This window comes from Pelophylax lessonae (genome assembly GCF_965119305.1).
Source record: "Pelophylax lessonae genome assembly, chromosome: 11".
In the NCBI taxonomy this organism is placed as follows: Eukaryota; Metazoa; Chordata; class Amphibia; order Anura; family Ranidae; genus Pelophylax; species Pelophylax lessonae.
In genome coordinates this window covers 230259686-230282565 of record NC_138778.1, presented here as the reverse complement: position 1 = coordinate 230282565, position 22880 = coordinate 230259686, and positions in this window count along the sequence as shown.

The following is a 22880-nucleotide window of genomic DNA, read 5'->3' as shown; positions in this document are numbered from 1 at the left end:
TAAGTAGAACTACTTCACTACTGTACTTAAGTACGGAAAGGCGGTATCTGTACTTTCCTAGATAATAATTTTTTTTTCTCCTACTTCCACTTTTACTTCACTACAATTTTTCGATGATTTCAATACTTCTACTCCGATATTTTTTTTTTGTGCTGCATAGTTACTCATTACTATTATAAAAATTACCACTGCCAGAACAGTAGATGGAAGTTTCATGAAGCTCAAAACATGTGTATTATCAGCGCATACGAAAATAAAAGCTACTGTATGTATAAATAAAAGCTGCATTTGAAATAATAAAAAACAATATGATGTTCAAACTTCTGACTTCCTTCTTTAATAACTACATAACACAGTACTTGTACTTTGACTTTCAGTACTTGAGTAGCAAATTTTTAAAAAAAACTACTTGCAATACTTAAGTACAAAAAATGTTGAATACTTTAGTACTTCTACTCAAGTCACTTTTTGATCGAGCACTTCCACTTCTACTCAAGTCACTTTTTCATCGAGCACTTGTATTTTTACTCAAGTATGGGTTTCGAGTACTTTATACAACTCTGTATGGTATGCACTTTTAAGAAAAGGATTAACAGAATGATTAACCGCTTGCCGCTTGCCCGCCGCATATATACTGCGGCAGGCTGGCTCGGCTGCACGAATCGACGTATAGGTACGTCCGTTCACGGGAGCGATGCTGGGGGTGAGTGCCTGCTCCCACTAGGCAGCGGGGATGCTGATCCATGGGACCACCGGCCGCCATTGCCGCCGGGCACCTGGGATGGCTCCCCGCTGAGAGAGAAGGACGGTCAGTTGTAAACACAGCCGACCGTTCTTCTCTCTGGAATGATCACAGAGCTCATGTGATCCTTCTATATAGGAACACAGGTCTCTATGATCATTTCACAGGTCCCTCCCCCTACACAGTTAGAAACACCCCCTAGGCTCACAATTAACCCTTTTAACACCTCTAGGTTAACCCCTTCCCTGCCAGTGTCATTATTACAGTTACAGTGCATATTTTTAGCACTGATTACTGTAGTAACGTCACTGGTCCCCCCAGTGACAAAGTGTTAAAAATGTCAGTTAGGGGTCCAAAATGTCCGCCGCAATGTCGCAGTCCCGCTAAAACTAGTAAAAAAATAAATAAATAAAAATGACATAAATCTTTCCCCTAGTTTGTAGACGATAACTTTTGCGCAAACCAATCAATATACATTTATTGTGATTTTTTTTTACCAAAAAATATGTAGCAGAATACATATTGGCCTAAAAGGATGAAAAAATGTGATTTTTATTTATTTGTTTATTTTTTTTTTGGGAATGTTATATAGCAGGACGTGAAAAAATATAATTTTTTTCAGAATTGTCGCTCTTTTTTTGTTTATAGCGCAAAAAAAATAGAAAAAAATCGCAGAGGTGATCAAACACCACCAAAAGAAAGCTCTGTTTGTGGGGGAAAAAAGGACATCAATTTTATTTGGGTACAGCGTCGTGGCAAAATTGTCCGTTATAGTAACGCAGTGCCGAATCGCAAAAAATGGCCTGGTCATTAAGGGGGTAAAACCTTCCGGTCCAGAACTGGTTAAAAACGCTGATGATCAGGCTTTGATAAGCCCTTTGCCTAAGTGATTTAATAGGATTTATCATATTCATGATAAAAGAGGGGATTAAAATGTCAATGGTATTTTCATGCTGTATATTCTTCTCTATGATTCCTGCAATTATGCCTGATTTATAGTCATAACATCTTGTTTGTTCGGCTAAGTCTGACTCTGCAGAAATAGTTACACATAAGAGCATCTTGATTGGTAAAATTTGTTATGGGAACAGTTAAAACTTGTGTAGTATGCCAAAAAGTATCATGTGATCGTGAGTCATACTGAATCCAAGCCCCTTATTACGAAATTCATTTTTCTGTTGTTCTAACTGTATATATGCTCGGGACATTTCCTGAAATAAACAAACATGCTTTGACTCTACTCTACTGTGTGTCTCTGTGTATTCCCGAGTATTCGTAGGGAGCCCATCTAGCCATCTGGTTTAAAAGTCCCTTACAATTACTACTGAGCAGGGGGCACTTACTACTGGGCAGAGGGGTAATACTTAGTTGGGGGGCGGGTATTCCTACTGAATGGAAGATGAGGAGGAATGTGCTACTGAGTCAGGGGTGGGGAAGGAGGGAAATGTACTATTGAGTGGAGGGTATTACTCAGCGGGGGGGGTTGTTACTACTACTACTACTGTGTGTGGGGGGATAATGTACCACTGAGTGGATTGGTTCTACTGAGCAGTGAAACCACTGAGTGGAGGATCTGCTGAGCCAGGAAACTGCAGAGCAGGGGATCTACTGAAATGGGGGGGGGGTGCTACTGAGCTGGGAAACTGCTGAGTGGGGGATCTAGTGAAATGGGGGTGCTACTGAGCTGGGAAACTGCTGAGTGGGGGATCTACTGAAATGGGGGGGGGGGGTGCTACTGAGCTTGGAAACTGCTGAGTGGGGGATCTACTGAAATGGGGGGGGGTGCTACTGAGCTTGGAAACTGCTGAGTGGGGGATCTACTGAAATGGGGGGTGCTACTGAGCTGGGAAACTGCTGAGTGGGGGATCTACTGAAATGGGGGGTGCTACCTTAGCTGGGAAACTGCTGAGTGGGGGGATCTACTGAAATGGGGGGTGCTACTGAGCTGGGAAACTGCTGAGTGGGGGATCTACTGCAATGGGGGGGTGCTACTGAGCTGGGAAACTGCTGAGTGGGGGATCTACTGAAATGGGGGGGGGGTGCTACTGAGCTGGGAAACTGCTGAGTGGGGGATCTACTGAAATGGGGGGTGCTACTGAGCTGGGAAACTGCTGAGTGGGGGATCTACTGAAATGGGGGGTGCTACCTTAGCTGGGAAACTGCTGAGTGGGGGATCTACTGAAATGGGGGGTGCTACTGATCTGGGAAACTGCAGCGCGGGGGATCTACTGAAATGGGGGCAGCTACTGATCTGGGAAACTGCAGCGCAGGGGATCTACTGAAATGGGGGGTGCTACTGAGCTGGGAAACTGCTGAGTGGGGGATCTACTGAAATGGGGGGTGCTACTGAGCTGGGAAACTGCTGAGTGGGGGATCTACTGAAATTGGGGGTGCTACTGAGCTGGGAAACTGCTGAGTGGGGGATCTACTGAAATGGGGGGTGCTACCTTAGCTGGGAAACTGCTGAGTGGGGGATCTACTGAAATGGGGGGTGCTACTGAGCTGGGAAACTGCTGAGTGGGAGATCTACTGAAATGGGGGGTGCTACTGATCTGGGAAACTGCTGAGTGGGGGATCTACTGCAATGGGGGGTGCTACTGAGCTGGGAAACTGCTGAGTGGGGGATCTACTGAAATGGGGGGGTGCTACTGAGCTGGGAAACTGCTGAGTGGTGGATCTACTGAAATGGGGGGTGCTACTGATCTGGGAAACTGCAGCGCAGGGGATCTACTGAAATGGGGGGTGCTACTGAGCTGCGGAAACTGATGAGCTGGGGATCTGCTGAGCCATCATAACCACCAATATAAAAATTTTTTTTAAAAAACACCAGATACCACCCCAATACCTAACCATGCCTCAAATCTGGTGACATTCTCATCATCGCTTGCCATACGCCATCACTTCCCTTTTGAAACAAATAGAAAACCAACACAGGTGAATTTGTGTACAACCAAGCTTCCTTGCACCAACAACTTGCTGGTGAGGTTACTTGTTGGCCCCAACTCTTGCTGACACAAAGCTTTGCCAATAGCAATAATACTCAATGCCTCTGTTGCTACCTGGCACTGTTGGTATTTCTGGCTGGTTGATGCTTACGCCCGCACACAGAAGCAAATGGTGTTACTACACAGCTGCTCTGTACAAACAGGAACTGGCTGAAGTTGTCCTGTCCTAGTCCTTTATTATTTTGCAGTGCATTCTGGGATACAGGAACCTCCACTGCCTCTTCTCAGCAACCAGCTAACACTTTATAAATGTATAATGTTACCCCCGCAGGAGCCACTTGATATGATGGGTCCCCTGTTCTCTGCCAAGACTTTTTAAACCGTTTCGTCCCTTCTGACCCACCCGGTTCTGTATAACTGAAAGATGCTCACATTTGTATGACTTAAATGTTAGTATACTACTGCACTGCATTATCATCCAAGAAATAGGTCACAGCGATAGGTAAAGTAAGTATATTATAGCAAGACAGGATAAACACAATACACAAACCCATAAACGGGACAGAGAATATGTTAGGATGCGTTAGACTAACTGACGGGGGGTACTAGCCTCAGCTATTGCAATTGACTTTAAGTGGTTGTAAAGGCAGAAGGTGCATTCTATGCATAAGGATATAAAGCCTTCTGTGTGCAGCAGCCCCCCTCATACTTACCTTAGCCCCCTCTCAATCCAGCGATTTCCACAAATGCCTTGGTCATCACAGTAGTTACAAAAAAAAAAAAAAAAACGAGACTTTACAATCACTTTAAACCATCATCTGTAAAAAGCATCAATGGCATAAAGAAAAGTCTCAATATAATTCTTGGTAATAACTTCAAAAAGTGTTTTCAAGTACACTCCTTGCATACACCCCTAGGAGTGGGTGGATGTACACGTTCCTGAGAGGGGTGCCCCTGGGGATGGCTGCAAAGTACCTGGTGCATGGTTCACCCAAGTTAAGCTGGCAAACGTTGGGGCCCGTTTGTACTGTGGTGCTGGTGTTGTTGTCTCTTTACTGTATGCAGGGGATGACCTTTGGACCACTAAAAAAGGGCAGTCTCTACTGGCAATAACTGCTGGAAGCAAGGGGTTAAGCACAGCTGGCTCCAGGTGGCCCAAGTGGGAGCGGGTACCTGTCAAGTTTAGGTACCCACTACCCCCCCCCCCCCAAAAAAAAAATAATGACATGCCAAATGTGGCATGTCATGGGGTCAAGAGGTCTTAAAGTGGAAGTTCCATTTTTGGGTGGAACTCCGCTTTAAAGCGGAGTTCCGGCCTCGGGGGTGAAATTTAGATAAAAATACCCCCGGGGCAGTCAGGGATAGTGCATTCCACAATGGATAGCCTCTGAACTGTCCCGGGTCGCACTTACCTTTTAGAAGAAATACTTACCAAGAAAATTTCTTCTCTAGCGCTGCCACCTCAGGTGTGGGCAACTGAAGCCAGCACGTCCTCTTCTGCGTCCTCTTCTGTGTCCTCTTCGTGGACGTCAGAGTCCCAGAATGCGCCTGCACCGGCCCCGCTCGTCACTTTCGGTGCAGGCGCGGCATCCCTCCACAGCTTCTGGGCAGGCCCAGAAGCTGTTTAACAGGGAATGCCGCACCTGCACCGGAAGTGATGAGCTGTGATTAAGGCCCCTTTCACACTAGTGCGACTTGTCCCGCGATTTTGGACCGCAAAATCGCATGACAAGTCGTTTTCCATTATTTTCAATGAGCCCCATTCATATTTGTGCGTATCGCACCGACTTTAAAGTAGTTCCTGCACTACTTTGGCACGATTTTAATGCGTTTTGCGGTATATAGCCCTGAGCCATTGCTCAAAATCGCGTCAAAATCGCGCTGCATAAGTGTGAAAGGGGCCTCAATACCACCAAAAGAAAGCTCTATCTGTCTCAAAAAATGTTAAAAATGACATATGGGCACCGCGCAATTGTCATTCAAAGAGTGACAGCGCTGAAAGTGAAAAATTGGCCTGGGCAGGAAGGGGATGGCCGGTATTAAAAATGGTTAAAAGGTGAAAAACGGATGAATGTTGGGTGAATGTCAGAAGGAATGTACATTCACTGAGTGATAATAGAACAGTAAAGCACTTTCTCACTTCAGGGCATTGAAGAAGAGATGTAGAATGAATCTTGTTTGATGGAATTTTTGATGGGTGAATCTTTATATAGTGGGTGAAACTTGTTCGAAAAATGAGCAAAAAAAAAAAAACTGCAATAAATAGAGTGAATGTGAAAAACCAAATGTTGGCCAAAAATGGGTAAAACTGCACACCTTAATGAGAAATAAATTCCTTGATTATTTATTCCCTTTATAATTAAAATGTTACAGTTAAAAATCGAAACAAAAAGAAACGAGTGTTATAAAGTACAGAATATCAGGAAAACAGCCAATGATTGGATAAGATCTGATTCACACAAAGTGAAAGTAAGACTGTCAGGGTACAAATAGCTGCCTGCCCTGTGCACACATCACACACTTCTCTCTCCATCCTCAGCTCCCTGAAGAGTCTTCCATCACCATCACTGACCGGTAAGTCCTCCGTGTGCCCCCAAATGTACAATCTTCCCAATTCTTTACAGCTCAGATAAACGTTGCAGCTTTATAAATAAAAAAATAATTGTTCTATTTTATATTTATATTTTATATTTTATATTTATATTTATATTTTTATTGAGCACACTCCACTTTTAGTGCATTATTAATTTTGGATATTTATACTTATATATTTTTTGTATGCACTTGGTCACCTTATTAACCACTTGACCACCGGAGGATTTTGCTGTCTTACGTCCAGGCCACTTTTTGCAATTCGGCGCTGTGCGACTTTAACTGACAATTGCGCGGACGTGCAATGACGTACCCAAATAAAATTTATGTCCTTTTTTTCCCACAAACAGAGATTTATTTTGGTGGTATTTGATCACCTGTGCGCTTTTTACTTTTTGCGCTATAAACAAAAAAAGAGCGTTTATTTTGAAAAAATAACAATATTTTTAACATTTTTTTATATGAAATTCCCCCCCAAAAAAATGTAAAAATCAAATTTTTTTTAAATTTTTGGCCAATTTGTTTTCTGCTACCTATGTTTGGTAAAAAAAATCACAATAAGCGTATTTTGATTGGTTTGCGCAAAAGTTATTGCGTTTACTAACTACGGGAAAGATTTCTGTCATTTTTGGTGTTTTTTTCTTTTTAACGCGTAATGGCGGCGATCTGCGATTTTTTTTGCGGAACTGCGACATTGTGGCGGACAGATCGGACCCTTGACTGACATTTTTGACACTTTTGGGGGTACCAGTGACATTACTACAGTAATCAGTGCTATAAATATGCACTGTTACTGTAAAAATGACACTGGCAGTGAAGGGGTTAATTTTATTGGAGAGGGAGGGGTTAATGTATGCCTGGTGCTTACTGACGTGTGGGGGGGGGAGATGACTATGTGACAGAAGTACAGATCGGATGGTCAGCTATGCTGAACACTCCGATCTGTCAGTCCCTGTCACTTAGGAGATCCGCCTGCTCTGTTTACACAAGCAGGCGGATCTCCTCACTCGATTCCCCGACGATCGGGGAAGAGCGGCGGCGATCGCCGCTACTCCTCCCCTGGCCCGACTCCCGCTGTGACTAAAAACAGCGGGAGCGCGCCTCCGGCGGCGCGCAAGCGCCGCCTACAGGGGGAGGAGTCCAGCGACGTAGGTCTACGTCGCTGGACGGGAACGAGCCACTGTGCCGCAGTAGCAGCACAGTGGCTGGAGTTAAAGTGGTTAATTGACCTTTGCCACTTTTAATTCATTTCTTATTGGTATTGCACTTTATTTTACAACACACTATATTTTAGCCCATTGTATTTTATTCATTGTGCTATTTATTATTTATCTTTGTGTATTTATATATTTTTTAATTCTTTTTATTTCAATATGTGCATAAAAGCGAAAATTCCAAACGTCCTTTCAACAAAGGGACAAAACAATATAAAATAAAAAAATTATACAATATCCAAATAATTATCTGTTTACTTAGTATTCATAATCTCTTTATGCCAAGGTATATCCATTTAGCTTAATTGATCGCCGTTGTCCCGGTGTGCCCCAACCCCTTGCTCCATTGCATTCATAGATTTATTTCCTCATCATACTATGTGCATCCCTCTATATCCTCTTAGTTATCTCCTTATATTCAACCATTGGTTAATGTTGATTGACTCCAATTATCCCAAATTTTATTATATTTCGTTGAGCATCCTCTATGCATATACAATACTTTTTCAAATGGTAAAATCTGATTTACCGCTCTCATCCAGTTCTTAACAACAGGGGGCTTCACTTGAATCCACTTAACTGTGATTGTTTTCCTTGCCATAAACAGCGTTTCTCTAAGCATTATCTTGTGATATCTAGACCATGTTATTTCATCTAATATACCCAGCAAACAGGTTTCTGGGGTCAAAGGTACAGGCATATTCAGGATAATATTTGAATTATTTCCTGCCAGAATCTTGATATCACTGGACAAAACCACATAATATGCATAAAGTCTGCCCGCTTAGCACTGCATCTCAAACATTTATGCGACTTCACCATTCTTGTCTGGTCATGTGTGTCTGCTTCTTCCTTTCTATTAATTGAAATGTTTCTTTTTCTAAAGGGCCAACAGCTGATTCCGGAGATTTTAGCACCGTTACAAGGTCATCTCCACCTGGGAAGGCAAGCATCCCACCTGTACTGCCGTCAGCACATTCCAATTTATGTTTGAAAACCAAGCAGAGGAAACAGAGGAAACAGAGGTAGGTACTTACCAGGATACCAAATTCTGGAATCCAGAGCTGTCAGATGAGATAGAACAATGAGCCCCACTAAGAACAAAGACTCCAAGAAAAGTGAAATGTGACAATTTATTGTACAAAAAAAAATATTTAAATAGACACAAGTTCATGAAAAGTAACAGCTGCACACCAGAGGAATACAAGATACACATACAGAGATACAACATACACATACAGAGATACAACATACACATACAGAGATATAGAGTGTGGGAGATTAGCTCGGTGGTAGGCGTGGATGACCCCTTGGGGGGGTGCGTTTACACAGGGAGATAGCCGAGAAGTAGTTGCAAACAGTTTGGTTTATTCATGCAATTTTCTTCAAACAAGTGCAAGCAGCAAAAACATCCAAAATAAAATAAAACACAAAATAAATCCTTGCCACTGTGGGCGGCTACCTTCTCACATTACAGGAACCTACCTACGGAGTCTGTCTCCAACCTACTGTTGGGCAAACTTTGCTGATCCTACAGCAGACTCTCAATAGTCCATGTTTTTTCTTCACACAACAAATGTCCATTGAACATGTCCCTTTTCCTCTTCACATTGAACATGTCCCTTTGCTTTTCTCTTCACATAGAACACAGTGCATTTATTTCTTTCCACATAGAAATAGTCCAAGACCTCACCTTGAGTAGTCTTCAGTCTTAATTAATTTCCCCTTCACACAGGAAATGTCCATTGGTTTCTTTTCACATAGAAATGATCCAAGACCTCACCTTGAGTAGTCTTCACACTTGTTACCCTCCTCAGCTTCACATCGCTTCAGGAGGTCTTCCCCATGCTCACACAGCTTTCAGGGGGCACACATCTGACTGTCCTTCTCTCCCCATGCCCACACAGTGGCAGGAGACAGCAATCCTTAGACTTCCTTTGGACAAATAATAGAGGCCTTCATTTCCTCATTCTGAAAAGCTGAATGGTTTTCAACTTCCTGCTGGCTATCTCTGCAGCCGACACCCTATAGTAATTGGTGAATTTTCTAAACCAGGTGGAAATGTATCTCCTGTCTGTGACTACATCCACAGATTTACCTGACTTCCTGTCACAAGAGATACAACATTCATGTCACGTACCTGGTAAGAAGAGCCTGGTTTGCAGAGGAAGGTACAATGGTCTGCAAAAATACAAGAAATCAAACTCATGGAGGACCTTATGGTCCCCATCATGGGTACAGAAGAAGCCCTTCATAAAAGGTGGATTAATTGGTTTTTGAGGAATACACCTTTTATTTAGCAGTGAAGAGAGTGAAAATCCAGCACCACAATGTCATGGCATTAAAAACTGATATTTTTATTTAATCCAACACAGTGTTAATTCCGTCGACTAAAACCGACTAAAACGTTTTCGTCGACTAAATTAACACAATTTTAGTCGACTAAAACTAAAACAATTCAGATGACTAAAATACGACTAAAACTAAAATGGCATTTTAGTCAAAAGACTATAACTAAAACTAAATTGAAATTTGCTGGCAAAATTAACACTGGTGCATGCTCAAAGCTTAATACCATAAATAATAACATATTAGATTTTTCACTCCAGGACCAGCAGTATTATATAATGAGTTTGGAAATTGTAGAGAAATGCTTAAATAATGCATTACAAATTACAATTGAACTACACCCATTCGATTATAGATGACTAAAATGAGTTTTAGTCTACTAAAATGTAGGACATTTTAGTCGAATAAAATGTAGGACATTTTAGTCGAATAAAATGTAGGACGTTTTAGTCGACTGAAATGTACTGGAGTTTTAGTCAACTAAATACGACTAAAGCTAAAGCACTTGCAGAAGACTAAAATGGGACTAAAACTAAAATGCCATTTTAGTCCTAAGACTAAGACTAAAAGTAAATTGAAATTTGCTGCCAAAATTAACACTGATCCAACAAACCATAATGACTAAGGTCCATGTAGGAGGCTGAAACAAATCCATTTTTAGGACTTGATTCCTTTTTATGGTGTGATGGGATTTATATGGGTTATGGAATAGCTCTGCCTGGAGGAAACTTTTTTGTTCTTCTATTTAGTGTGTGTTGACTACTGAAGTATGTATCTAATGATATACTCTACATGTATGTCTCCTAACAGGATAGCCACTACCTCACGGGATCACAAGAAGAACTTTAGAAAATTCTGGCGGTAAAATCACAATTTCTGGGAAAATACCTCCTGCCAAATCACCCACAAGAGAACATTTTAAAAACTAAGCAATCTTATAGTTGAAGGTGGACACTGAGAAGAAAACCAACCATGGATGAAAGTGGATCATCCACGGGTCTTGTTAAAATGATTCAAACATATGACAGACCACCTGATGCGTATACTGAAGGCACTTATGTTCGATCAGGAACGTACGCTGTGGGATTAATAGATGATAGTAAAGTTAAGATGCCAAAGGCCAGAGCTTATGCTGAGGCCGGAGTTGGCAGAGCGAGAGCGGAGTTCAGTGTTTTTGATGCTGAAGCTAAAGGGCCCAACGCCTCTGCTGAAGCTGAAGCCAGTGTAGTGAAAGTAGGTGCCATAGTCAGGGCAGAACTTGCAAGTGTCTCTGCCACTGCCGGCCCGATTACAACTAAGCTTGGCTTTGGTTTGGACACTGGGATGACGCTCGGAGTTGATGGCGTTGAGATAAAACTCTTAGGCACCGGGATCAGAGTGGGGACAAATTTCACTATTTCTTTATTCGGCAGTGAGCTTACTATTTGATCCCATAAGGTCTTCTCTCATGTGTCCTCAACTGGAACTCCACACAAAAATCATAATGTCAGGATATCAGTCATATGTATATTACCTCCCTTTACTGCTGAGTACAGATGGCCCACCTCCACCACCATGACAATTAAATAGCTATGGCTTCATTAACCACTTCACCCGGGTTCACGTCATATGACGTCGGGGACTTGAAGTGGAGATATCTGAATTATGGGTGCTGCTGAAGGCATCATTCAATTATCATTTTCTGCTGGCGATTCCCTGCACAGTAAAAAAAAATAATAGCGGCAGTTTCATGGCTGGATTGTTTTTACAGGCGGCGGGATGTGACATCCCCCCCCCCCCCCCACCGCCCTTCAGTGCTTCTCCGGTGCTTCTCTGGTGCCTCTCCGATTTCGTCCATGCGAATAGCGAGCTAGAAAATGAACCCGCCACTGGTGGAAGTTTACCATAGGGCTGACTGAGGACCAGATGGTCCCCAGTCATCTCTAAGACTCTCGGAGGCCAGAAGCGACGTCATGGCGTCAATTCCGGCATCGGCAGATGTAAAAACCGAAAGAAGAGAAATCAGTTTATTTATTTTTTTATCTCAGACTTTCCAGCCTAGAGGAGAAATGTGGGGACTTATAGATTCCAGATCTCTCCATAAAGAGGACCTGTTCCTATTACAAGGGATGTTTACATTCCTTGTAATAGGAATAAAAAGTAATCGAAAAGTAAAAAATGAAATGGAAAGTGTAAAAATTAAAAAAATAAAATAAAATGAACAATAAAAAAATGTAAAGCGCCCCTATCCCCGCGTGCTTGCACAAAGAAGCCAACGCATATGTGCGTTGTGCCTGCATATGTAAACAACATTCAAACCACAGATATGAGGTTATCGCAACGAACGTTAAAAATGCGTGCAATATTTCTAGCGCAAGACCTCCTCTGTATCTCTAAACTGGTCGCCTATGGAGATTTTTAGGTACGGAAGTTTGGTGCCATTTCACGAGTGTGCGCAATTTTAAAGCGTGACATGTTAGGTATCTATTTACTCAGCGTAACATTATCTTTCACATTATACAAAAAAAAAAATCGGGCAAACTTTACTGTTTTGTTTTATTTCTTTTTAATTCATGAAAAATTTTTTTTTCCAAAACGAATTGTGTTTAAAAAATTACTGCCCAAATACTGTGTGACATAAAAAGTTGCAACAACCGCCATTTTATTCCCTAGGGTCTCTGTTAAAAATAAATTAATTAATTTAATATATATATATATATATATATATATATATATATATATATATATATATATATATAATGTTTGGGGGTCCTGAGTAATTTTCTTACAAAAAAAAAAGATTATTTTTACGTATAGGAAAGAAGAGTCAGAATTGGCTTAGGAGGCAAGTGGTTAACTATTTCTCCTTTCCCAGCCTGTGATTGGACAGTGAGGAAGCAGAAGCTCATTGATGACTTCATCCCTGTGTTCCACCCTCCTGGTAACATGTCCAGTGTTAGACCTACAGCAGGAAAGCTCTGATTGGCTCATAGTTTTGGCCCCTCCCTCTCCTAGGATGCATTGAGAATTACATGAGGCTGATGTGAAGATTCGGAAACAAAAGCAAATTGCATGTAAAGCTACATTTATTTTATTTTTTTTTAAATGAATACATAACAGAGACAAAATGGTGTGTTTAAGTACTTGCCCGGAGTTCTGCTTTGGTCTGTAGGAATGGAACATGAATGGAACATGAAGAGTTGATAAAATAACAATATTTTACTGGGGGTTGAATAGCTGCTGTATAGCTGTCCTTATTTACTGCCCCTATAAAATAATAAAAAAAGATTACAATTAGATTATATCTCTGATCTGATACAAAGTTATTGATGTCATCAAATTGAACCAATAAAATGAAAAGAGAAGATGTGTGCTCAGACTTTGTTTGATGTCATTCCTATCTATGGACGAGGAGTCTGTCAGATCACATTGTAGCAGACCTCATCTGCCAATATCCAGGCTTTGTGTATAGAACAGACATCTCCACTGACCCATCAATAAATGATACCACCATGCTTCACATTACCATCCTCCCATATCATATATCTATCCTATCAATTATTACCAGGATCTGATATCATATATCACTCCTATCAATTATTACCATGATCCCATATCATATATCACTCCTATCAATTATTACCATGATCCCGTATCATATATCTCTCCTATCAATTATTACCATGATCCCATATCATATATCTCTCCTATCAATTATTACCATGATCCCATATCATATATCTCTCCTATCAATTATTTCCATGATCCCGTATCATATATCACTCCTATCAATTATTACCATGATCCCATATCATATATCACTCCTATCAATTATTATTATGATCCCATATCATATATCACTCCTATCAATTATTACCATTATCCCATATCATATATCTCTCCTATCAATTATTTCCATGATCCCGTATCATATATCACTCCTATCAATTATTACCATGATCCCATATCATATATCACTCCTATCAATTATTATTATGATCCCATATCATATATCACTCCTATCAATTATTACAATGATCCCATATCATATATCACTCCTATCAATTATTACCATTATCCCATATCATATATCACTCCTATCAATTATTTCCATGATCCCGTATAATATATCTCTCCTATCAATTATTACCATGATCCCATATCATATATCTCTGCTATCAATTATTACCATCATCCCATATCATATATCACTCCTATCAATTATTACCATGATCCCGTATCATATATCACTCCTATCAATTATTACCATGATCCCATATCATATATCACTCCTATCAATTATTACTATGATCCCATATCATATATCTCTCCTATCAATTATTACCATGATCCCATCTCATATATATCTCCGATCAATTATTACCATGATCCCATCTCATATATCACTCCTATTAATTATTTCCATGATCCCATATCATATATCACTCCTATCAATTATTACCAGGATCTGATATCATATATCACTCCTATCAATTATTACCATGATCCCGTATCATATATCTCTCCTATCAATTATTACCATGATCCCATATCATATATCTCTCCTATCAATTATTACCATGATCCCATATCATATATCTCTCCTATCAATTATTACCATGATCCCATATCATATATATCTCCGATCAATTATTACCATGATCCCATATCATATATATCTCCGATCAATTATTACCATGATCCCGTATCATATATCTCTCCTATCAATTATTACCATGATCCCATATCATATATATCTCCGATCAATTATTACCATGATCCCATATCATATATCTCTCCTATCAATTATTACCATGATCCCGTATCATATATCTCTCCTATCAATTATTACCATGATCCCATATCATATATATCTCCGATCAATTATTACCATGATCCCATATCATATATCTCTCCTATCAATTATTACCATGATCCCATATCATATATATCTCCGATCAATTATTACCATGATCCCATATCATATATCACTCCTATCAATTATTATTATGATCCCATATCATATATCTCTCCTATCAATTATTACAATGATCCCATCTCATATATCTCTCCTATCAATTATTACCATGATCCCATATCATATATCACTCCTATCAATTATTACCATGATCCCATATCATATATCACTCCTATCAATTATTACCATGATCCCATATCATATATCACTCCTATCAATTATTACCATGATCCCATATCATATATCACTCCTATCAATTATTACCATGATCCCATATCATATATATCTCCTATCAATTATTACCATCATCCCATATCATATATCACTCCGATCAATTATTACCATCATCCCATATCATACATCACTCCTATCAATTATTACCATGATCCCGTATCATATATCTCTCCTATCAATTATTACCATGATCCCGTATCATATATCTCTCATCAATTATTACCATGATCCCGTATCATATATCTCTCCTATCAATTATTACCATCATCCCATATCATATATCACTCCGATCAATTATTACCATCATCCCATATCATATATCCCTCCTATCAATTATTACCATGATCCCATATCATATATCTCTCCTATCAATTATTACTATGATCCCATATCATATATCACTCCTATCAATTATTACCATGATCCCATATCATATATCACTCCTATCATTATTACTATGATCCCATATCATATATCTCTCCTATCATTATTACCATGATCCAATATCATATATCACTCCTATCAATTATTACCATGATCCCATATCATATATCACTCCTATCATTATTACTATGATCCCATATCATATATCACTCCTATCAATTATTACCATTATCCCATATCATATATCACTCCTATCATTATTACTATGATCCCATATCATATATCACTCCTATCATTATTACCATGATCCAATATCATATATCACTCCTATCAATTATTACCATGATCCCATATCATATATCTCTCATCAATTATTACCATGATCCCATATCATATATCACTCCTATCAATTATTACCATCATCCCATATCATATATCACTCCGATCAATTATTACCATCATCCCATATCATATATCCCTCCTATCAATTATTACCATGATCCCATATCATATATATCTCCTATCAATTATTACCATCATCCCATATCATATATCACTCCGATCAATTATTACCATCATCCCATATCATATATCACTCCGATCAATTATTACCATCATCCCATATCATATATCCCTCCTATCAATTATTACCATGATCCCATATCATATATCTCTCCTATCAATTATTACTATGATCCCATATCATATATCACTCCTATCAATTATTACCATGATCCCATATCATATATCACTCCTATCATTATTACTATGATCCCATCTCATATATCTCTCCTATCATTATTACCATGATCCAATATCATATATCTCTCCTATCAATTATTACCATGATCCCATATCATATATCTCTCATCAATTATTACCATGATCCCATATCATATATCTCTCCTATCAATTATTACCAGGATCTGATATCATATATCACTCCGATCAATTATTACCATCATCCCATATCATATATCCCTCCTATCAATTATTACCATGATCCCATATCATATATCTCTCCTATCAATTATTACTATGATCCCATATCATATATCACTCCTATCAATTATTACCATGATCCCATATCATATATCACTCCTATCATTATTACTATGATCCCATCTCATATATCTCTCCTATCATTATTACCATGATCCAATATCATATATCTCTCCTATCAATTATTACCATGATCCCATATCATATATCTCTCATCAATTATTACCATGATCCCATATCATATATCTCTCCTATCAATTATTACCAGGATCTGATATCATATATCACTCCGATCAATTATTACCATCATCCCATATCATATATCCCTCCTATCAATTATTACCATGATCCCATATCATATATCTCTCCAATCAATTATTACCATGATCCCATATCATATATCACTCCGATCAATTATTACCATTATCCCATATCATATATCACTCCGATCAATTATTACCATTATCCCGTATCATATATCTCTCTGGGACTTCATGCAACTGCTCACTGTTGTTCAGTGATCCAAAGTCCTCTTTTTGGATGAAAGCAAATGTTGCATTTTATTTGGAAATCAAGGTCCCGGAGTCTGGAGGAGGAGTGGAGAGGCACAGAATCCAAGTTGCATGAGGTCCAGTGTGAAGTTTCCCCAGTCAGTGATGATTTGGGGAGCCGTGTCATCTGCTGGTGTTGGCCCACTGTGTTTTATCAATTCCAAAGTCAGCTCAGCCCTCTAGCAGGAAATTCTAGAGCTCTTCATGCTTCCCTCTGCTGACCAGCTTTATGGAGATGCTGATTTCATTTTCCAGCAGGACTTGGCACCGCCCACACTGCCAAAACTACCAATACCTGGTCACATGATCATGGGATCACTGTGCTTGATCGCCTGACCTAAACCCCATAGAGAATCTGTGGGGGATTGTCAATAGGAAGATGAGAGACACCAGACCCAACAATGCAGACGAGCTGAAGGCCGCTATCAAAGCAACCTGGGCTTCCATAACACCTCAGCAGTGCCACAGGCTGATCGCCTCCATGCCAAGCCGCATTGATGCAGCAATTCATGCAAAAGGAGCCCCGACCAAGTACTGAGTGCATCCTATACTGTACATGGACAGACTTCTCACTAAGACAACATTTCTGTATTAAAAATCCTTTTTTATTGGTCTTATGTAATATTCAGATTTTCTGAGATACTGAATTTTGGGGTGTCACTAGCTGGAAGACATAATCATCAAAATTATAAGAAAGAAATCCTTGAAATATCTCACTCTGCGTGTAACGCATCTATATAAAATATATGAGATTACATTTTTTAATTTAATTACTGAAATAAATGAATTTTTTGATGATATTTTAATTTTTTGAGATGCTCCTGTACTGGGTGATCTGTAAATAGTAACCAGGGTCAGTCAGTAGTTAGGGGAGATCAGCGAACGGACTGAGCCTCTGTTCACGCCTAATGCAACTTTGAAATTGCGTTACTTACAGATTGCTGCGTTACAAGCGCAGTGACATCACACTTGTTGTCCATTGTTTGCTTCCTTGGCCCCATAACCGAAGGGGCAGACCTGGGGACTGGGGAGGGGGGGGGGGGGTAAATACTGGAGGCTTTGCTTTTCACATGCAACATACTAAGCAACTAAGCATGGCAGCAATGCTCTGCAGGATTAAATACCAACATGGCATAAAATATTTTTATATATATATATATACACATATATATTTAATTAACCACTTTACCTCCAGTCACATTGCTGCTACTGCAGCAATGTGTCTCGTTATCGTCCAGCGACGTAGACCTACGTCGCTGGACTCCGCCCCTTGTGGGCGGCGTGCGTGCGCCGCCGGAGGCTCGCTCCCGCTGTGTTCAGTCACAGCGGGAGTCGGGCCAGGGGAGGAGAGGCGGTGATCGCCGCCGCTCTTCCCCGATCGTCGGGGAATCTAGTTTGGAGATCCGCCCGCTTGTGTAAACAGAGCGGGCGGATCTCCCAAGTGACAGGCAGGGTCAGATTGCAGGATTCAGCATAGCTCAACCTGCGATCTGTCCCTGTGTCACTCAGTCACCTCCCCCCACACACGTTAGTAAGCACTAGGCATAAATTAACCCCTCCCTCTCCAATAAAGTTAACCCCTTCCCTGCCAGTGTCATTTTTACAGTAACAGTGCATATTTTTAGAACTGATTACTGTAGAAATGTCACTGGTACCCCCAAAAGTGTCAAAAATGTCAGTCAAGGGTCCGATCTGTCCGCCGCAATGTCGCAGTCCCGCAAAAAAAAAATCGCAGATCGCCGCCATTACGCGTTAAAAAAAAAAAACACCAAAAATGACAGAAATCTTTCCCGTAGTTAGTAAACGCAATAACTTTTGCGCAAACCAATCAAAATACGCTTATTGTGATTTTTTTTTACCAAACATAGGTAGCAGAAAACAAATTGGCCAAAAATGTAAAAAAATTTTGATTTTTAAATTTTTTTGGGGGGAATTTCACATAAAAAAATGTAAAAAATATTGTTATTTTTTCAAAATAAACGCTATTTTTTTGTTTATAGCGCAAAAAGTAAAAATTGCACAGGTGATCAAATACCACCAAAAGAAATCTCTATTTGTGGAAAAAAAGGACGTAAATTTCGTTTGGGTACGGCGTCGCATGACCGCGCAATTGTCAGTTAAAGTCGCACAGCGCCGAATCGCAAAAAGTGGTCTGGACGTAAGACAGCAAAATCCTCCGGTGGTAAAGTGGTTAATGTGAGTTAATTTGTTACTTTTTTTGTTTTTATTTGAAGGTCTTCCAATAAGTACATTTGCTCCCCTCCAGCTTCAGTTTGTGTTGTGCCGCCATCTAGTGTCCTGGTTTAGGAAATGCAGCTGTAGTTTCTTTCCAATCCACAGACTGTGGGGGGTGGGGGGGCTCAGGATTTCCAATGATGGGGTCACAAGTAGAGGAATCTAATCAATTGAGCCTCAGAGTAATATAAAATAAAATCCAACCTTTATTGCGGGATCACCCGCAATGATCTTATTGAAAACTGCAAACGTGAAAAATGTCAATCTGTTGAAATGATCGGAGCAGAATAACGTTTCCCAGAGATTTTAGAGATGCCGACACACTTCGGGTCCCAGGCAAGACATATCTCAGCGGGCGTCAGGCAATGTGATCACGACGTGATTGATGGTGCATTTCCATCCTGGCAATTTATTGTTTATTTATTTTAATGAAAGAACTTGTTATATCTCCGTGTGTTTATTTAATTATTTTTTTTTTTTTTTTATGAATGAGTAGAGCTAATTTTTGGAAATAAGTAATTTTCTCCTTCACTGATATGCGCTGATGAGGCGACACTGATAGGCTGCACTGATGGGCACTGATAGGATGAACTGATGGGCACCAATGAGACAGCACTGATGGGCACCGATGAGACAGCACTGATGAGACAGCACTGATGAGACAGCACTGATGAGCACTGATGAGATGGCAATGATGAGGAGGCACTAATACGCAGAACTGATGAGACAGCACGGATAGGCTGCACTGATGAGGCGGCACTAATGGGCACTGATAGGTTACATTGATGAGCACTGATGAGATGGAACTGATGAGGAGGCACTAATATGCAGCACTGATGGGAACTGATGAGACAGCACTGATTGGCACTAATGAGGTGGCACTAATGAGGAAGCACTAATATGCAGCACTGATGGGCACTGATAGGCTGCCTTGATGGGCACTGATAGGATGAACTGATGGGCACTGATGAGACAGCACTGATGAGCACTGATGAGATGGCATGATGAGGAGGCACTAATATGCAGAACTGATGAGACAGCACTGATAGGCTGCACTGATGAGGCGGCACTAATGGGCACTGATAGGCTGCACTTATGTGATGGAAATGATGAGGAGGCACTAATATGCAGCACTGATGGGAACTGATGAGACAGCACTGATTGGCACTAATGAAGTGGCACTAATGAAGAAGCACTAATATGCAGCACTGATGGGCACTGATGAGGCTGCGCTGATGGGCACAGATAGGCAGCGCTGATGGGCACTGAGAGGCAGCACTGATGAGGCTGCACTGATGGGCACTGATGAGGCTGCGCTGATGGGCACAGATAGGCAGCGCTGATGGGCACTGAGAGGCAGCACTGATGAGGCTGCACTGATGGGCACTGATCAGGGGAGGGCTGGCAGCCTTAGGCCTGGGGGGCAAGTCCAGTCAAGTGGCCCATTGAACCATGGAATCAGCTCACTATCTATGCCCACCTTGTTTGGGACTGACAGCTGTATACAGTGTCTGGCCCCTACATTAATCCAGCCCTGAGTGCGGCCTTTTTACTAGTTTTTACCACTTTTCAGAGTGGCCCGGGGGGCAATTGCCACCCTGTCCCCCTTGCCAGTCCTCCCCTGGCACTGATGAGGCTGCACTGATGGGCACTGATGAGGAGGCACTAATAGGCAGCACTGATGGGTACTAATAGGCAGCACTGATGAGGCTGCACTGATGTGCACTGATAGGCTGCAGTGATGGGCGGTGATGTGACTGCACTGATAGGCACTGATGAGACAGCACTGATGAGGAGGCACTAATATGCAGCACTGATGGGCACTGATAGGTAGCACTGATGGGCACTGATTAAACAGCACTATGGGCACTGATAGGCAACACTGATTGGCACATATAAGTGGCACTAATGGGCACGGATAGGCAGCACTGATGGGGAGCACTTACAGTACCTCACAAAAGTAAGTACACCCCTCATATTTTAGTAAATATTTTATTCTATCTTTTCATGTGACAACACTGAAGAAATGACACTTTGCTACAATGTAAAGTAGTGAGTGTACAGCTTGTATAACAGTGTAAATTTGCTGTCCCCTCAAAATAACTCAACACACAGCCATTAATGTCTAAACCGCTGGCAACAAAAGTGAGTACACCCCTAAGTGACAATGTCCAAATTGGGCCCAATTAGCCATTTTCCCTCCCCCAGTGTCATGTGACTCATTAGTGTTACAAGGTCTCAGGTGTGAATGGGGAGCAAGTGTGATAAATTTTGTGTTATCGCTCTCATTCTCTCATACTGGTCACTGGAAGTTCACCATGGCACCTCATGGCAAAGAACTCTCTGAGGATCTGAAAAAAAAGAATTGTTGCTCTACATAAAGATGGCCTAGGCTATAAGAAGATTGCCAAGACCCTGAAACTGAGCTGCAGCACGGTGGCCAAGACCATACAGCGGTTTACCAGGACAGGTTCCACTCAGAACAGGCCTCGCCATGGTCGACCAAAGAAGTTGAGTGCCGTGCTCAGCGTCATATCCAGAGGTTGTCTTTGGGAAATAGATGTATGAGTGCTGCCAGCATTGCTGCAGAGGTTGAAGGGGGGGGGGGGGGTCAGCCTGTCAGTGCTCAGACCATACGCCGCACACTGCATCAAATTGGTCTGCATGGCTGTCATCCCAGAAGGAAGCCTCTTCTAAAGATGATGCACAAGAAAGCCTGCAAACAGTTTGCTGAAGACAAGCAGACTAAGGACATGGATTACTGGAACCATCTCCTGTGGTCTGATGAGACAAAGATAAACTTAGTTGGTTCAGATGGTGTCAGGCGTGTGTGGTGGTAACCAGGTGAGGAGTACAAAGACAAGTGTGTCTTCCTACAGTCAGGCATGGTGGTGGGAGTGTCATGGTCTGGGGCTGCATGAGTGCTGCCGGCACTGGGGAGCTACAGATCATTGAGGGAACCATGAATGCCAACATGTACTGTGACATACTGAAGCAGAGCATGATCCCTTCCCTTCAGAGACTGGGGGGCAGGGCAGTATTCTAATATGATAACGACCCCAAACACCTCCAAGAGGACCACTGCTTGCTAAAGAAGCTGAGGGTAAAGGTGATGGACTGGCCAAGCATGTCTCCAGACCTAAACCCTATTGAGCATCTGTGGGGATCCTCAAACAGAAGGTGGAGGAGCGCAAGGTCTCTAACATCCCCCAGCTCCGTTATGTCGTCATGGAGGAGTGGAAGAGGACTCCAGTGGCAACCTGTGAAGCTCTGGTGAACTCCATGCCCAAGAGGGTTAAGGCAGTGCTGGAAAATAATGGCGGCCACACAAAATATTGACACTTTGGGCCCAATTTGGACATTGTCACTTAGGGGTGTACTCACTTTTGTTGCCAGCGGTTTAGACATTAATGGCTGTGTGTTGAGTTATTTTGAGGGGACAGTAAATTTACACTGTTATACAAGCTGTACACTCACTACTTTACATTGTAGCAAAGTCTCATTTCTTCAGTGTTGTCACATGAAAAGGTACTTTTGTGAGATACTGTATATGCAGCACTCATGGGCACTGATGAGATAGCATTGATGGGCAATAATAGGCACGGATAGGCGGCACTGATAGCCACTGATGAGATAGCATTGATGGGCACTGATGAGGCACTAATATGCAGAACT